This window comes from Schistocerca gregaria, chromosome 2, assembly GCF_023897955.1.
Source record: "Schistocerca gregaria isolate iqSchGreg1 chromosome 2, iqSchGreg1.2, whole genome shotgun sequence".
Taxonomy (NCBI): domain Eukaryota; kingdom Metazoa; phylum Arthropoda; class Insecta; order Orthoptera; family Acrididae; genus Schistocerca; species Schistocerca gregaria.
In genome coordinates this window covers 957,280,982-957,298,398 of record NC_064921.1, presented here as the reverse complement: position 1 = coordinate 957,298,398, position 17,417 = coordinate 957,280,982, and positions in this window count along the sequence as shown.

The window sequence follows — 17,417 nt, the reverse complement described above, 5'->3', positions numbered from 1 at the left end:
CTAGTATCAATCACCATAAAAATATTTAATGTGAGGGTCTACGGGGGAGTAGGAATGATGTATTTACTAATAACAGCACCCTATGTTGAAGAATACGTTCATAGGGCAAATATAAAATTTTATATTGTTTGTCTCGTTGTCAATCAACGGTAACCTCTATAAGTAGTACCTTGCTAGAACAACATCGTTGACTCTTGAAATTTTTATCATAAGGAAATATATCGTTAATCTCAGTCATGCAGAATTAAGTTTACTAACTTTTCATTTGTTATTATTCACTTTTTCATAACATGCTAACTTGGTTTCCCTGTCTAAAGATTAATTATCTTTCTTTTCATTACAAGTCGTACACTGAAAAATACTATTCTCTTTCTTCAATTCTGTGATCTTCGATTTTTACCAATCTCTTACTTTACAAAAAATCTGAATGACACTGTCACTTTTCAGCTATATGAATTCAAATAATCAGACAAACGTTAACCACTTCAGGCGTTAACTTCCGCGCCCCACTAATATTTAAACTTCAAAACAAAGCACTCGATTATCTTTTTCAGAGAGAATGAGCGTGTTCTCTTTGAAATGGTTCGTGATCTTTCGTTTAGGGACAAGGGGAAAAGCTATCACATTCTTAATAAACTTCTGACTGTTAACTACTTCGAAGGACGACCGTTTCCTTTAATGTAGACAACATTGCAGGCTAGTTCATGTATAGTACGTGTGAGCCGATCTCGTCATACTCGAAATAATCTCTCTCGAGGCTCACTAATCCTGAAATTCCAGAAGGACAAGCCAAGAACCATTCTCTGCGGACAAACATATCACGCTAATTCTCTCTTTAACAATAAGTGTTTCTTCTTTGCAGTCGCCGGCAAACGTTCGTAGTGGCCAGCTGCATCGTAGTTGTTATCTCTGCCGCACATTGCGACTCAGCAATCGGCTGGGCGTTGTAGACTCGCTGACTTGACAGAACACAGCCTGTCTCGGCCTCAATTGTCAGATATCTAAATCACTGTAACACAAAAATTTAAGAAAATTGTATACAGAACTTAATCTCTCCATTCTTATAGCTCATAAAAATCGATAATAAGTTGAGTTGATACAAACAAGTGATGCGCTTTTTTCTGGCTGTATATGGCTAGGCGCATTACCAACTTTTGAATGTAGCACACTTAAAAGGGTTTCCCTTTGTATAACAATATATATTTATTACTGTCGCCGAGTACAGAACTAGAAATAATTTGAAGTACAGTCACGTCGCAAGGTATCTTTCACTTTAAAATTTAGAACACAATTCTGGCTAACAATACTAGCTCTGCCGAAAGTGCTATGTTGATGCCGCTCGCTTAAACGATGACCACAAACTGGGGCGAGCGGCGCTGCGCTCTGACGCATCTAGTCTTTCAGCAGCGGCGGCGTATGGGTCCTCTTCACAGAGCATCGTCGCCGAAGACACTCGTTCGTGGCTGCGTCTGGCAGCGACCTTCTTTAGCTTCTCGCGCTGTTGTGGAGTGCCAGCTGTAACCTGGGACTTCAATCTTCGTACCACACCACAAAGATCTGGCTATGGGACTTCAGATCAACTGACCAGGGACTGACCTTCACTAAATGCTTCATAGTGACTACCTCTTACGGGGCACATGAGATTGGTGATTACAAAAGAGGGAATACGTAGTGGTATCCTTGGTGGACAACTGTTTAACTAATTGAACTGATAAAGGACATTTATTCAGAAAATAGGGTGTACTCTTTAATTTCATTAAGCATGTAACGTGTATAAAATCTTGTCGGTTTCTTTACATTGTACAATATTCAAAATTATACTTTTTTCTTTTAATGAAGTCTTCTACCAACTTCTGTAAATATATTGAATTTTTCAGTTAAACTTAATCCAAAAATTTTAACTTTAGTAACAGATGCCACGTTCTTCAGTGAATGTCATACTCTTTATTTTCTGTTTCAGGACGATACTTTTATATTAGTATCTCTGTAAATAATATTTGGTGATTAAAAGTCAACATCAATTAATTAAATTTGCTTAAGTATTTTCTAGTTCTGGACCCTATTCAAACAACAGCACCTCTGCAAAAGCGTTTTTGTGTTTGTAAGGCAACAACAGTTAACAGATTTGTTAGTTTTCTTAATGTGGTGATTAAGTACCGTAGGTCTCTAGAAGAGCGAAGCGTTCCAAAGGATTGGAAAAGGGCACAGGTCATCCCCGTTTTCAAGAAGGGACGTCAAACAGATGTGCAGAACTATAGACCTATATCTCTAACGTCGATCAGTTGTAGAATTTTGGAACACGTATTATGTTCGAGTATAATGTCTTTTCTGGAGACTAGAAATCTACTCTGTAGGAATCAGCATGGGTTTCGAAAAAGACGGTCGTGTGAAACCCAGCTCTCGCTATTAGTCCACGAGACTCAGAGAGCCTTAGACACGGGTTCACAGGTAGATGCCGTGTTTCTTGACTTCCGCAAGGCGTTTGACACAGTTCCCCACAGTCGTTTAATGAACAAAGTAAGAGCATACGGACTATCAGATCAATTGTGTGATTGGATTGAGGAATTCCTAGATAACAGAACTCAGCATGTCATTCTCAATGGAGAGAAGTCTTCCGAAGTAAGAGTGATTTCAGGTGTGCCGCAGGGGAGTGTCATAGGACCGTTGCTATTCACAATATACATAAATGACCTGGTGGATGACATCGGAAGTTCACTGAGGCTTTTTGCAGATGATGCTGTGGTGTATCGAGAGGTTGCAACAATGGGAAATTGTACTGAAATGCAGGAGGATCTGCAGCGAATTGACGCATGGTGCAGGGAATGGCAATTGAATCTCAATGTAGACAAGTGTAATATGATGCGAATACATAGAAAGATAGGTCCCTTATCATTTAGCTAAAAAATAGCAGGTGAGCAACTGGAAGTAGTTAATTCCATAAATTATCTGGGAGTACTCATTAGGAGTGATTTAAAATGGAATGACCATATAAAATTAATCACCGGTAAAGCAGATGCCAGACTGACATTCATAGGAAGAATCCTAAGGAAATGCAGTACGAAAACAAAGGAAGTACGTTACAGTACACTTGTTCGCCCACTGCCTGAATACTGCTCACCGGTGTAGGATCCGTACCAGATAGGGTTGATAGAAGAGATAGAGAAGATCCAACGGAGAACAGCACGCTTCGTTACAGGATCATTTAGTAACCGCGAAAGCGTTACGGAAATGACAGATAAACTCCAGTGGAAACCTCTGCAAGAGAGAATCTCAGTAGCTCGGTACGGGCTTTTGTTGAAGTTTCGAGAACATACATTCACCCAGGAGTCAAGCAGTATATTGCTCCCTCCTACGTATATCTCGCGAAGAGCCCATGAGGATAAAATCAGAGACATTATAGCCCACTCAGAGGCATACCGACAACCTTTCTTTCCACGAACAATACGAGACTGGAATAGAAGGGAGAACCGATAGAGGTACTCAAAGTACTCTCCGCCACACACCGTCAGGTGGCTTGCGGAGTATGGATGTAGATGTAGATGTAGAAGTGCGCCACCCCCTCCCCACATTTCCTCATGGTGACGTGCGATTGTGGAAAATGCGTTGCTATTCCTATGTTAATCACTGTGGTTCAGCGACGATTAGGCTGGATCAGGGGCACAAACGGAAGCACTTAGGCTGACAAATAGTCTCAGAGATTCACAGAATTACCGAATGCAATTAACAATCACTATTTTCTAGACAAAATTGAGTTGCCATAACTGGTCTGTCTCCCGTAGCTGAAAGAAAACCCAAGGTTTTATCAGCTTCTCAATGAGTTAAGTAAATCGTTATTGGGTAAAAGACAATTTCTATCCCTTCTAAATTTAGTTTATTGATAACAGAATTATCACTCATGAGAAACCGATAAAGCTTCTGACAAATTATTTTGTAGTTACAGAAAATTCCCAACTCGAAAAACCTAACTAATTCCCATCCAAAATTATTGCGCAATAAAATGAAGTGCTACGACGTAAAAAATATTAATTAATTAATTAATTAACTTGACATTTGACTTTGACAAAGATAAGACAGGTAGCGCATTTAAACTCTGTTTTAATTTTCTGCCTAGATGCATTTATTTTAAAAAATTTTACCTCTCTAAGATAAAAATCTCTGATAAAGTTTGTCTATAGGTGATTATGTTTTCTTCGTGTCTGCTGTATAGAGAGAACGGGTTAGGTACAGGATGAGTTGACGGTCAGAGGTTTCCGTTTCTCCGGATCTCAGAGAACGCCAGGCAAAGTCGGAGAAAACTGGTACAACTCGCGATGAAGACTCTGTCTCTCGTAGCAGGTAACGTAATCTCAGTCGCCGTAAGATTTTCTGGAAACACTTTCAGAACGAGAAGGTTGAACAACAGTGTCAGCATGATACCTTCTAACAAACTGGTCGCTTAAGGAACGTCTCTGACACACAAGCAGACGGCAAAATATGGCGCACCGTTCGGCTCGCGATAGCAACAGATTCGCCCAGTATTGTTAATTTGCGAAGAAATCACTATGCACTCTGTTGCTAAACACACTAATAGTTTTATGAAGGTCAAGGGATCGAACATCGAATAAAATTTTGTAGATGATATTTATCTTCTTTTTCACAAGAGAAATTTTATATTCTCGATAATTACGATTACAATTATATCTCCTCTGCACATCAAATTACGTCTGTATGCAAAATTATCTGACCTTCAAAAAAAATCTCCAATAGCCATTTCTTATCTCCAACAATCTTTTTTTTTTTTTTCACAGCAAATAGCGTTGTCCTCTCGGTTACAGTAGCGCATCATCGCTGGTACTCGCAGCAGGAATACTACAATAATATTACATTACATAGGAACACTACAGAATGTGCACATACAAAGGGCAGTTCTTCGGCGTCAGCGTTGTGGTTTATCCACTATTCAACCCTTCTAGTCCGTCTTCCCCCATGAATCATGGACCTTGCCGTTGGTGGGGAGGCTTGCGTGCCTCAGCGATACAGATAGCCGTACCGTAGGTGCAACCACAACGGAGGGGTATATGTTGAGAGGCCAGACAAACGTGTGGTTCCTGAAGAGGGGCAGTAGCCTTTTCAGTAGTTGCAGGGGCAACAGTCTGGATGATTGACTGATCTGGCCTTGCAACACTAACCAAAACGGCCTTGCTGTCGTGCGGCTGAGAGCAAGGGGGAAAATAGCCGTAATTTTTTTCCCGAGGGCATGGAGCTTTACTGTATGGTTAAATGATGAAGGGAGTCCTCTTGGGTAAAATATTCCGGAGGTAAAATAGTCCCCCATTTGGATCTCCGGGCGGGGACTACTCAAGAGGATGTCATTATCAGGAGAAAGAAAACTGGCGTTCTACGAATCGGAGCGTGGAATGTCAGATCCCTTAATCGGGCAGGTAGGTTAGAAAATTTAAAAAGGGAAATGGATAGGTTAAAGTTAGATATAGTGGGAATTAGTGAAGTTCGGTGGCAGGAGGAACAAGACTTTTGGTCAGGTGAATACAGGGTTATAAACACAAAATCAAATAGGGGTAATGCAGGAGTTGGTTTAATAATGAATAGGAAAATAGGAATGCGGGTAAGCTACTACAAACAGCATAGTGAACGCATTATTGTGGCCAAGATAGACACGAAGCCCACACCTACTACAGTAGTACAAGATTACATGCTAACTAGCTCTGCAGATGAAGAAATTGACGAAATGTATGATGAAATAAAAGAAATTATTCAGATAGTGAAGGGTGACGAAAATTTAATAGTCATGGGTGACTGGAATTCGGTAGTAGGAAAAGAGAGAGAAGGAAACGTAGTAGGTGAATGTGGACTGGGGTAAAGAAATGAAAGAGGAAGCCGCCTGGTAGAATTTTGCACAGAGCACAACTTAATGATAGGAAACACTTGGTTGAAGAATCGTAAAAGAAGGCTGTATACATGGAAGAAGCCTGGAGGAACTGACAGGTTTCAGATAGATTATTTAATGGTAAGACAGAGATTTAGAAACCAGGTTTTAAATTGTAAGACATTACCAGGGGCAGATGTGGACTCTGACCACAATCTATTGGTTATGACCTGTAGATTAAAACTGGAGAAACTGCAAAAAGGTGGAACTTTAAGGAGATGGGACCTGGATAAACTGAAAGAACCAGAGGTTGTATAGAGTTTCAGGGAGAGCATAAGGGAGCAATAGACAGGAATGGGGGAAAGAAACACAGTAGAAGAAGAATGGGTAGCTCTGAGGGATGAAGTTGTGAAGCCAGAAGAGGATCAAGTAGGTAAAACGACGAGGGCTAGTAGAAATCTTTGGGTAACAGAAGAAACATTGAATTTAATTGATGAAAGGAGAAAATATAAAAAATTAGTAAATGAAGCAGGCAAAAAGGAATACAGACGTCTCAAAAATGACATCGACAGGAAGTGCAAAATAGCTAAGCAGGCATGACTAGAGGACAAATGTAACGATGTAGAGGCTTATCTCACTAGAGGTAAGATAGATACTGCCTACAGGAAAATTAAAGAGACCTTTGGAGATAAGAGAACCACTTGTATGAATATCAAGAGCTCAGATGGAAACCCAGATCTAAGCAAAGAAGGGGAAGCAGAAAGGTGGAAGGAGTATATAGAGGGTCTATACAAAGGTGATGTACTTGAGGACAATATTATGGAAATGGAAGAGGATGCAGATGAAGATGAAATGGGAGATACTATACTGCGTGAAGAGTTTGACAGAGCACTGAAAGACCTGAATCGAAACAAGGCCCCGGAGTAGACAACATTCCATTGGAACTACTGACGGCCTTGGGAGAGCCAGTCGTGACAAAACTCTACCATCTGGTGAGCAAGATGTATGAGACTGGCGAAATACCCTCAGACTTCAAGAAGAATATAATAATTCCAATCCCAAAGAAAGCAGGTGTTGACAGATGTGAAAATTACCGAACTATCAGTTTAATAAGTCACAGCTGCAAAATACTAACGCGAATTCCTTACAGACGAATGGAAAAACTAGTAGAAGCCGACCTCAGGGAAGATCAGTTTGGATTCCGTAGAAATGTTGGAACACGTGAGGCACTACTGACCCTACGGCTTATCTTAGAAGCTAGATTAAGGAAGGGCAAACCTACGTTTCTAGCATTTGTAGATTTAGAGAAAGCTTTTGACAATGTTGACTGGAATACTCTCTTTCAAATTCTGAAGGTGGCAGGGGTAAATTACAGGGAGCGAAGGCTATTCACAATTTGTACAGAAACCAGATGGCAGTTATTACACACGAGGGACATGAAAGGGAGGCAGTGGTTGGGAAGGGAGTGAGACAGGGTTGTAGTCTCTCCGCGATGTTATTCAATCTGTATATTGAGCAAGCAGTGAAGAAAACAAAAGAAAAATTTGGAGTAGGTATTAAAATCCATGGAGAAGAAATAAAAACCTTGAGGGTCGCCGATGACATCGAAATTCTGTCAGAGACAGCAAAGGACTTGGAAGAGCAGTTGAACAGAATGGATAGTGTCTTGAAAGGAGGATATAAGATGAACATCAACGAAAGCAAAACGAGGATAATGGAATGTAGTCGAATTAAGTCTGGTGATGCTGAGAGAATTAGTTTAGGAAATGAGACTCTTAAAGTAGTAAAGGAGTTTTGCTATTTGGGGATCAAAATAACTGATAATGGTCAAAGTAGAGAGGATATAAAATGTAGACTGGCAATGGCAAGGAAAGTGTTTCTGAAGAAGAGAAATTTGTTAACATCGAGTATAGATTTAAGTGTCAGGAAGTCATTTCTGAAAGTATTTGTATGGAGTGTAGTCATGTATGAAAGTGAAACATGGACGATAAATAGTTTGGACAAGAAGAGAATAGAAGCTTTCGAAATGTGGTGCTACAGAAGAAAGCTGAAGATTAGATGGGTAGATGACATAACTAATGAGGAAGTATTGAACAGGATTGGGGAGAAGAGAAGTTTGTGGCTCAACTTGACCAGAAGAAGGGATCGGTTGATAGGACATGTTCTGAGGCATCAAGGGATCACTAATTTAGTATTGGAGGGCAGCGTGAAGGGTAAAAATCGTAGAGGGAGACCAAGAGATGACTACACTAAGCAGATTCAGATGGATGTTGGTTGCAGTAGGTACTGGGAGATGAAGAAGCTTGCACAGGATAGAGTAGCATGGAGAGCTGCATCAAACCAGTCTCAGGACTGAAGCCCACAACAACAGCAGTCCGTCTTGTGCCGTAATCAACGACGTCTCTTATTACAGAAACCGAAGCGTAGGAGGGAGTAAACATCAATTATGGATATCTGCACAGTGACAGCTGGCCGTTGTGGCCGATAGGCTCTAGGCTGTACACTCTGGAACCGCGAGGCTGCGACGGTCGCAGGTTCGAATCCTGCCACGGGCATGGATGTGTGTGATGTCCTTAGGTTAGTTAGGTTTAAGTAGTTCTAAGTTCTAGGGGACTGGTGACGTCAGAAGATAAGTCCCATAGTGCTCAGAGCCTATTATTTAGTTATCAATACTGATGTTACCAGGGGCGATTCTAGAAGTCAGTCAAGGAGGGGGCTAATGTTGGGGCGGGGGGGGGGGGGGGAGGGTCTTGGGGAAATGGAATATCGCTTAACAAAAGGAGAGTTTGGGTCTTTAGTGTTGCTTAAAGTAGTTTTTGGTAACTGTTTTAGAGTTCAGGGTAAAAAATGAGTTTTAATAAATAAAAAGACGCCTATTTGAAGTTAAAAAAGCTATTTTCCACTCCTATTCTTTTGTTAAAATGTGTTTGAAATACATTGTAACGTATACTGCTATATAATTATTTAAAAAATCTGTTGGAGTAATATATTCACTGATTTCTGAAGTCTTTTTATCCAGTGTAATATGATACCCCATTGGGAGTGGGGGGGGGGGGCTATAGCCCCCATAGCTCCCCCCTTCCCACCGCCCCTGGATGTTACAGTACGCAATGTTTGTTCAACATTTGCAGTGGATTTTTGTTAACAGTAAAACACAAATAACTACCACGACTAACACGAAAAGATGAGACTATTATCATAGAGAAAAAATTTTTTACAGTAATGTGTGCCAGACCAGAACTACGCACAGCAAGATTTCTTTTATGTCATGAAGGTAAATTATCTTTTTGTACTGTTAATAATATAACGTCATCCGCAGCCAGCGTCCACCTGCAAAACACATCATAAAATCTGCTGCTCTTCCCTGCAACCCCGAAGCTGAAAGAAGTAATTTTAGTTCACTATTACCTCTCCGCTTCTGTGCAGTATGATTAGTTTCATTTAATGTAGTTTGAATACCCCGCGGCAACGGCTCGTTCGTTGGTAGCAAAGCTCTGCACCACGGATAGTATTTAAATGGCTGAAAATGTCTTAAAAGGATGGGATAAAGTACCAGGCAAAATTATTACGAATCATAATGCAAGTTTTCACTAAGTAACTCTATTGAAAACATTTAGACAGTTAAATTCTTACACACCATTACAAATCAATGCCTAATGGTGTTCTTCTATCAGTCTTGACAAAACAATGTTACACAAGCATACAAAATAGCATCACAGGCTCTTCCTACTCACTTACCTCCAAATAGACGACAGAGAAATTAATGCTCCGTCACTACTATTTATACTCGGTGTGATATATTTTGATCTTTGATTGATATATAATAAGTATCGTCTGTGGCGGTTTCAGGACTCGCCGACACAGATACTATCTTTAAGAAGAAAGCGGTACATAATTCTATACAAGAATAAAATATGACACATAATGGTTGCTCTTTATTACATAACGTTCATGCAATCATTGTCCACGCAATTACAATCATCCAGTTCAATTATTCTTTTTTTAGCGCATATAATATGTGTTTTGCCAGTAGACGTTACATACGAGACACATAAGATAGTGGAAACAGGATTAGACAGACAGTACATGTTTTCGTAAGAGACAAAGTGTGGAAAAGAAAAGAATAACAATGTTACGATTCATGTACACATTCTAATCAGTGCTGTTAAATTTTCCCCATATTCAGAGGAGAGGAGAGAACTTCGCTGCAAGCCTTTTTCTTTCTTTCGTCTTTGCACAGCTGTCACTCAAAACGTGGCCCAGACTTACGTCAAAGTGCCACTTTCTCACGGCTGTCTGTTCTTTTCACTTCAGAATATGGTATGCGACAGTTCTCGCAGCAACGCCATCTATTATTAACATTCAATTCTATAGTGTCTGCACCAGCACGCCAACACGGCGCTGGCAGTGCACGTAATTCATATCTCGACAATGTTAGGCAGGGTATCACTAGTTTATTAGGCTTTCTGTCTGCCTGGCGCACCGTATTTCATTGCTGTATCTTGGACAATCGTATGACAGCTCATGACGCGAGACCGTTCCTCTTGGATAACCATACCGACTTGGATTTCACTCAGCCCTCTTCGCAACGTGGAACATGGGAGCTCGGTGAGTACTGTCAAGTGTATTTCACTCTATGAACTAGGCCTTGCTCGTCTTGTATTGGTGAAGCAGTCTAGGCACTGAAGTACGCAATTCACACTACACTGCGGAAACGTGTTGTACTATACCTTATAATGAGACTAAATGTCCTTCACTTTGTACCATACTCCGTTCACAAATGATTCTTCATATAATATAGCGAGTTAAGAAATTGGGCCACCCACTCGCGATTATCATTTGAAACTCTGTAAATATATAAGAAACTATTCTGAAGACAATAAAATTGCTTGTAATAATATACACTGCGTCTCTAACGTTTTGGACAAAATGGAGCTATTGATTGTGGGTCCACAACCCATTATATTGAGATAGAGAACCAATGGTCGGATATTCATATTTATTGTGTTATGGACGTACATAGCACACGCCGAATAACAACAACGTTGCTCATAATAATTGTTCAAAGCGACGACCGCCCGTCTGAATGCATGTATTGCAACGGTGCATACTGTTCTGCCGCACTCTGGCCAAGATCCAGTGTGTCTGTTGTACACTGGAACAGGCAACGGGTGATAAACAGCGTACGCCACTGACCACCAAACAGACATACTGTACACAAGTCAGCTCATAGCACGTGCGCATTAACCTGTGCCTGGTGTCACTTGTCCATTGCATCAGACAGTCTGTCATGTGTCGTTGGCGTAAAGTGCATAGTCAAAGATGGAACGGTACTCGTCACCAGAGTTGGCAGACAAGCATTTAAATATGCGGCGTGACATAATGTAGTGTTCGTAAAGCAGGCGGAATCTACCAACAAGCATTATCCCATCTTTAAGATGATTTTCTCCGCGGATACTAACTTACGAGAGACGAAGCCTTTCATGCCTCAGAGCACCGGCCAAGGATCCCGCCAAACACGTGTCTGCGATCCCTCAACACCCTCCGTGTCCTGAATGGTACCTCCTGGGGAGCGGACCGAGTGGTCCTTCTCCGCCTCTATCGCGCCTTAGTGCGCTCGAAATTGGACTATGGAAGCATAGTTTACTCCTCTGCTCGGCCGTCTATTCTTCAGCGTCTCGACTCTACGTTTAGTGTCTGGAGCTTTTTACACCAGCCCTGTTGAAAGCCTTTATGCTGAGACGGCTGAACATCCGCTGTCCAATAGGCGAGCTGTCCTTCTGAGTCGTTATGCTAGCCATCTGTCTTCCATGCGTGCTAATCCGACCCATAACATTTGTTTTCAAGGCCTCCTTGGATTTAGGTTATGCAAGCCCCCCTTGCTCCCTACTACCACCGGGAGTCCGCTTCCGTCAACTGCTACCTTCTCTTTCCTTCCACGTTCCTAAGACTTTCTTGACAACTTGGAGTACAGCACCGCCTTGGCTCCGGCCCCGGACCTGCCTACTTCGTGACGATTGTCAGTTTCCCAACGATGGTAACCCTTCTCTTGTTCCTCGTCGGGCATTTGCTGCTGCAATGAAGGAAGCCACATTTATTTACACTGATGGCTGAAAAACATCGTTTGGTGTTGGCAGTGCCTATATGGTTGGCGACACCCCAAATCGATTTAGGCTTCCCGACCAGTGTGCGGTTTTTACTGCGGAGCTTTACGCTGTTCTCCAGGCTGTCCAATACATCAGTCGCCATCAGCGGATACAGTATGTTATCTGCTCACTTTCGCTCAGCTCTCTCCTTAGTCTCCAAGCTCTATACCCTGTCCACCCTCTGGTCCACTGGATTCAGGACTCCCACCACTTGCTCCACTTATGGGGGGGGGCGTCTCTGTGGCGTTCCTCTGGATCCCAGGACACGTTGGTATCTGTAGAAATGAGGCGGCCGATATAGCGGCCAAGGCTGCAGTTTCTCTTCTTCAGCCTGCTATTCGCAAGATTCCCTTCGCTGATCTACAGAGTCTTTTATGTCGTCGTGTTGCTCTTCTATGGCACGCACATTAGTCGACACTTCCCAATAATAAATTGCGGAGATGAAAGCTCTTCCCTGTGCTTGGACCTCTTCCTCCCGAACTCGTCGTCGGGAGGAGGTAATTTTAACTAGACCCCAGACAGGGCACTGTCTTTTTAGCCATCGACATCTTGTAAGTGACGATCCTCCCCCACTCTGTCCCCACTGCTCTCAACTGTGGAAGGTGAGACACCATTTACTCTAGTGCCCCTATTTTACTCCGTTACGCGCCCGTCTACATCTGTCGCCTGATATATCTTCCATTTTAGCAGATGACACGCGCTCAGCCGATCGCGTTCTCGAGTTTATTAGTGGCAGTGAGGTGACGTCAGTCATATGAAGCTCTTTTTGGGGACAAATAACCCCTCTTCCATAGTTGTTTTTTAAGCTATCCTTCTGTGTTTGGTTTTCCCACTTTTTTTAGTTTCGCTCCAATTGCAGCTGGTTTCCAGTTTCGTTTTTCACCTTTTCCTAAGTCATAGACCGGGTGCTAAAGACCGTAGCACCTTTGCGCCTTAAAACCATACCAAAAAAAAAAGACGTGTCCGAACACCAGACATTGAGGAAATGGTGTTGAAACTATCGTAAGGCCGACCACCCAGCAATAAGCACCCCCACCTTGCCCTTGAACCCCACAATTCGAAGGATAGAACATTCAGAGTACTGCTGGAACGGATATTACACCCCATCTTAAAGAACTTGTGCGCAACCACTGTGACCAATGGGTTCAGAGAACTTCATTAATTTCTATTGATGGATTACCCACCACAATGGTGAAGCGCCGAACTTCGTACAGTTTGTACTGTTCACGTATGAGGCCTTATTTACCCGTGATGCTTGTTTAAACAACCAGAACAGCCGTTTCTGGAGCGAGGACAACACTCAAGCCACCCAAATTGGTGGCCACCAGCAACGATTGCGAGATAACATCCCAGATATGTTGGGGCTCACATGCGGATCCCCTTCTTTGAAATGTCTTGGCTCAAACTCGTCTAGGGGTTGAACCGCACGTGTCGCATTATACGCCCTAAATTAGACACTTGTGACCCTTTGCTTAAATTGGGTGGCTGATGGCAAGTTTGCGAAATACAAAGTTAATGTAACATATAACAACAGTAATAATAATAACGGGAACTAAAATAACGACCCACAAATGATGTAGACGACACAGTTGCAATTTGGTTAGAATAATTAATGTTTATTCAGAAAGCAAACTAATAGCGAAAGTGGTCGTATTCAGAGTTACTGTTACGCTCAAGTGCATATCCATTTGACACCGTTCGATCATTTACAATCTCATCGCGAAATACAAGTCCAATACTCGACCTCGTTATCTTCGCGAAATGTTAGAGTTCACACTGGGCGAGCGGCTGCTCACCGCTCAGAGACTAAGTCCCGCGATACCACTCAACGTGAAATCTTCTAAGTCGTTTCACTTCCTAGCTACCTAAAGATCGACTGTACGCCATATTTAACACTGCTACGTCTCCCTGGCCACAAACGGCTTCCACTGGGTTTGCCTGTGATGTACGTTTTCGTCAGTCTCACTCGCACACCACAGCTCTTAGACCTCATTCACCCTAGCGGCATTCAGCACAATAGACGCCTGTGAATTTCCCCATCTTGTGGCCAATCTTAACTCTTTGTGGCACATGGTCTTGGGCGATAGGATTCGTTTCACAATTCCGGAAGGCTGTCTCTTGCCGCCATATACTTAAATGAGAGCGAAATGTTCACTGACTCACACGATTCTCTATCAGTGCATACGCGCACAGTGTCCAAGATCACCTAACAGAACCTTATTTGCTGCCTCCCCATTCAATTGGTCCCTGTCACCTGATGTTCCTGTGAGATGTGCTGCCACATTTATTGGAGACTGTACCACTTGTAGTCCCCGAAAGGACGTTGTTTCAGCACGATCTTGCACCAAACCACTTCCATGTTAATGTCCACGAGCATCTGCACAAAATGTACATCTTTGTTTAATTGGAAGGGGAGCTTCTGTCCCACGGGCAGAGCAACTGAACTATATCCTCTGGGACTTTGGTGTATGAAACTCACGTAGAAACGGATGAAGATGTGTTCGCTACGGTCAAGCTGCCGGTCTTTGGTATAACAGATGCCAGGGAACTTTTAGAGTGTGGCAGAAATTCAGGCGCCGTCGCCATCCATTCATTGGGGCTTAGTGGTCGTCACTTTGAACAATTACTCTGATTCACATCATTGTTATGCGTTGTACGATGTACGATGTCTGCGTCCACATAATAAATCTGAATTTTCGGCCATTCACTCCCTGGCTCAATATAATCAGTTGTGGATGCACTATCACATGTTTCATTCAAGAGCCAAAGAAACTTGGTACACCTGCCTAATATGGTGTTGGTCCGCTGTGAGCACGCAGAACTGCCACAACACGATGTCGCATGGACTCGACTAATGTCTGGAATAATGCTCGGGGAAATTGACACCATGAATCCTGCAGGGCTGTCCATAAATCCGTAAGAGTACGAGGGGCTAGAGATCTCTTCTGAGCAGCACGTTGCAAGGCATCCCACTTATGCACAATAATCTTCGTGTCTGGAGAGTCTGGTGGCCAGTGGAAGTGTTGAAGCTCAGAAGAGTGTCCCTGGAGCCACTCTGTAGCCAATCTGGAAATATGGGGTGTCGCGTTGTCCTTCTGGAATTAGCCAAGTCTGTCGGAATGCCCAATGAACATGAATGGATACAGGTGATCAGATACGGTGGTTACGTACATGTCACCTGTCAAGAGTCGTATCTAGACATATAAGGGTCCCGTATCACTCCAACTGCACGCGCCCCGCACCACTACAGAGCCTCCATCAGCTTCAATAGTCCCCTGCTGATGTGTGGGGTCCATGTATTCATGAGGTTGTCTCCATACCCGTACACGTAAATCCGCTCGATACAATTTGAAACAGGACTCATCCGACCAGGCAACATGTTTCGAGTCATCAACAGTCCTACGTCGGTGTTGATGCTCGCAGGCGAGGCGTAAAACTTTGTGTCTTGCAGTCATCAAGGGTATACGAGTGCGTTGTGGTAGGTTGTTCTAAGGGGTGGGGGGGGGGGGGGAGGAGACCAGACAGCGAAGACGTCGTTCTCATTGGATTACGGAATGATGGGGAAGGAGGTCGGCCGTGCCCTTTCACAGGAACCATCCCGGAATTTGCCTGCAGCGATTTAGGGAAATCACGGAGAACCTTAATCAGGATGGCCGGACGCGGGATTGAACCGTCGTCCTCCAGAATGCGAGTTCAGTGTGCTAACCACTGCCCATCTCGCTCGGTATATACGACTGGTCCTTCGGCACCAAAACCCCATATCGATGATGTTTCGTTGAATGGATCACATACTGACGTTTGTTAACTGCCCAGCACTGAAGTCTGCAACGATTTGCGGAAGGGTTGCACTTCTGTCACTTTGAACTATTCTCTTCAGTCATCGTTGGTCCCCTTCTTGGAGGATTTCTTTCTGGCCATAGCGATGTCGGAGATTTGATGTTTGAGGGCTTTCAAATATAACTATGTGGTGTGGTGGACCTCAATTACGTACTCTCTGACTCAAAGATGAAATATTGAAAGTCTTGGTTGGTTTCGTTGTCTAGGGGCTGGGATACGTAGTTGCCGCATTACAAGTCAAATACTGCTGAGTCTACAGTTTACAATATGAATACACACATGAATCGAATGGTCGAAGGTTCCTGTCACTCAGTAAATTCGAATTATGATTGCAACATATAAATTTATAAATGAAAGATGGCAATTAAATAAAATCTGCAGGTACTATCTAAACGACTTTAAATGGCCAGTACGATAGCAGAAGTACCTTCTGTACGCCATTTATTACCGCAAAACCCTTACACACAGTCTCCACAATCCCATGGCTTACCCTTATTTCTTATGAACAATTTGGATAAACCTGCGGCTTCCATGCCATCTCTTGACGTTGACTAACGACATCATAACAAGATCTAAATAATAAGACAAACAAGATTTAGAAATGGCGAGCCATAGCTTCAGTCGCTCCCATGGAGCCTCAGTATAAATATCCATACGGAATCGTACAAATTCTTATTACTAAATATTACTAAATATAACGAAACAGATGTGGGAATTTGGGTTTGGGGCTGCGCCAAACTAAAATAACAATCGCAAAATCACTATAAAACAAATACAAAACTAAATAATGAGAGAAATACTGTACAATATTTGGTAACAAAGATGCAAAAAAAAGGAAAAGATCAGCTTGAACCAACTTGAATAGGTATCGGAAACCTCACTTGACCAATATTTCTCACCTTAAAATACCAATATAAACAAAAATCCAAAAGGTGATATCAATATACGTTGTCAAAAATCGCAGTACTCCATGAAGCATCGTACTGAAGTAAAGCAAAAGATTTATAATTGGTTCATTCGTGTACCTGACTCACTGAAAGCAAGTAGCACGGCAGGCGACAATTTTATTTTACCAAGAAATATGTATTCATAAATAATTGCAATTTATGTAAATCATAATCACTTGTTACTAGCACTACCCACTATAATATTTAATCACTGACTGAAAGCATCACAACGGTACTACGTCATAATCGAACCGCTTTCTATGTTATGATGATTTCCTGTAGTTTAGTACACTTACTATTCAGGGTATTACACAGCAGCGACAACCGTAAAATTACGAGCTACATACCATTTCGGTGAGAAATCGCTTATTTCGTTAACTTAGTTAAAAAAGTTTTGGATTAAAATATTTCTCATACGTATAGTCGACCAGAATACTAAGAGTGGGCCGAAGGTATTTTTCGTAGCAGACCACATTGGCTGGACGCGATTTGCATGAAACAATGTGTTAACAAGGGTTCGTGGTGTCGTAAGAGTCCAGATTTTATATGGAAGTAAGGCTGTAGTATGAGGTAAAGCATATTACCATCAGTTAAGGAATGTGATGCACGAGTTTAACAGACGCT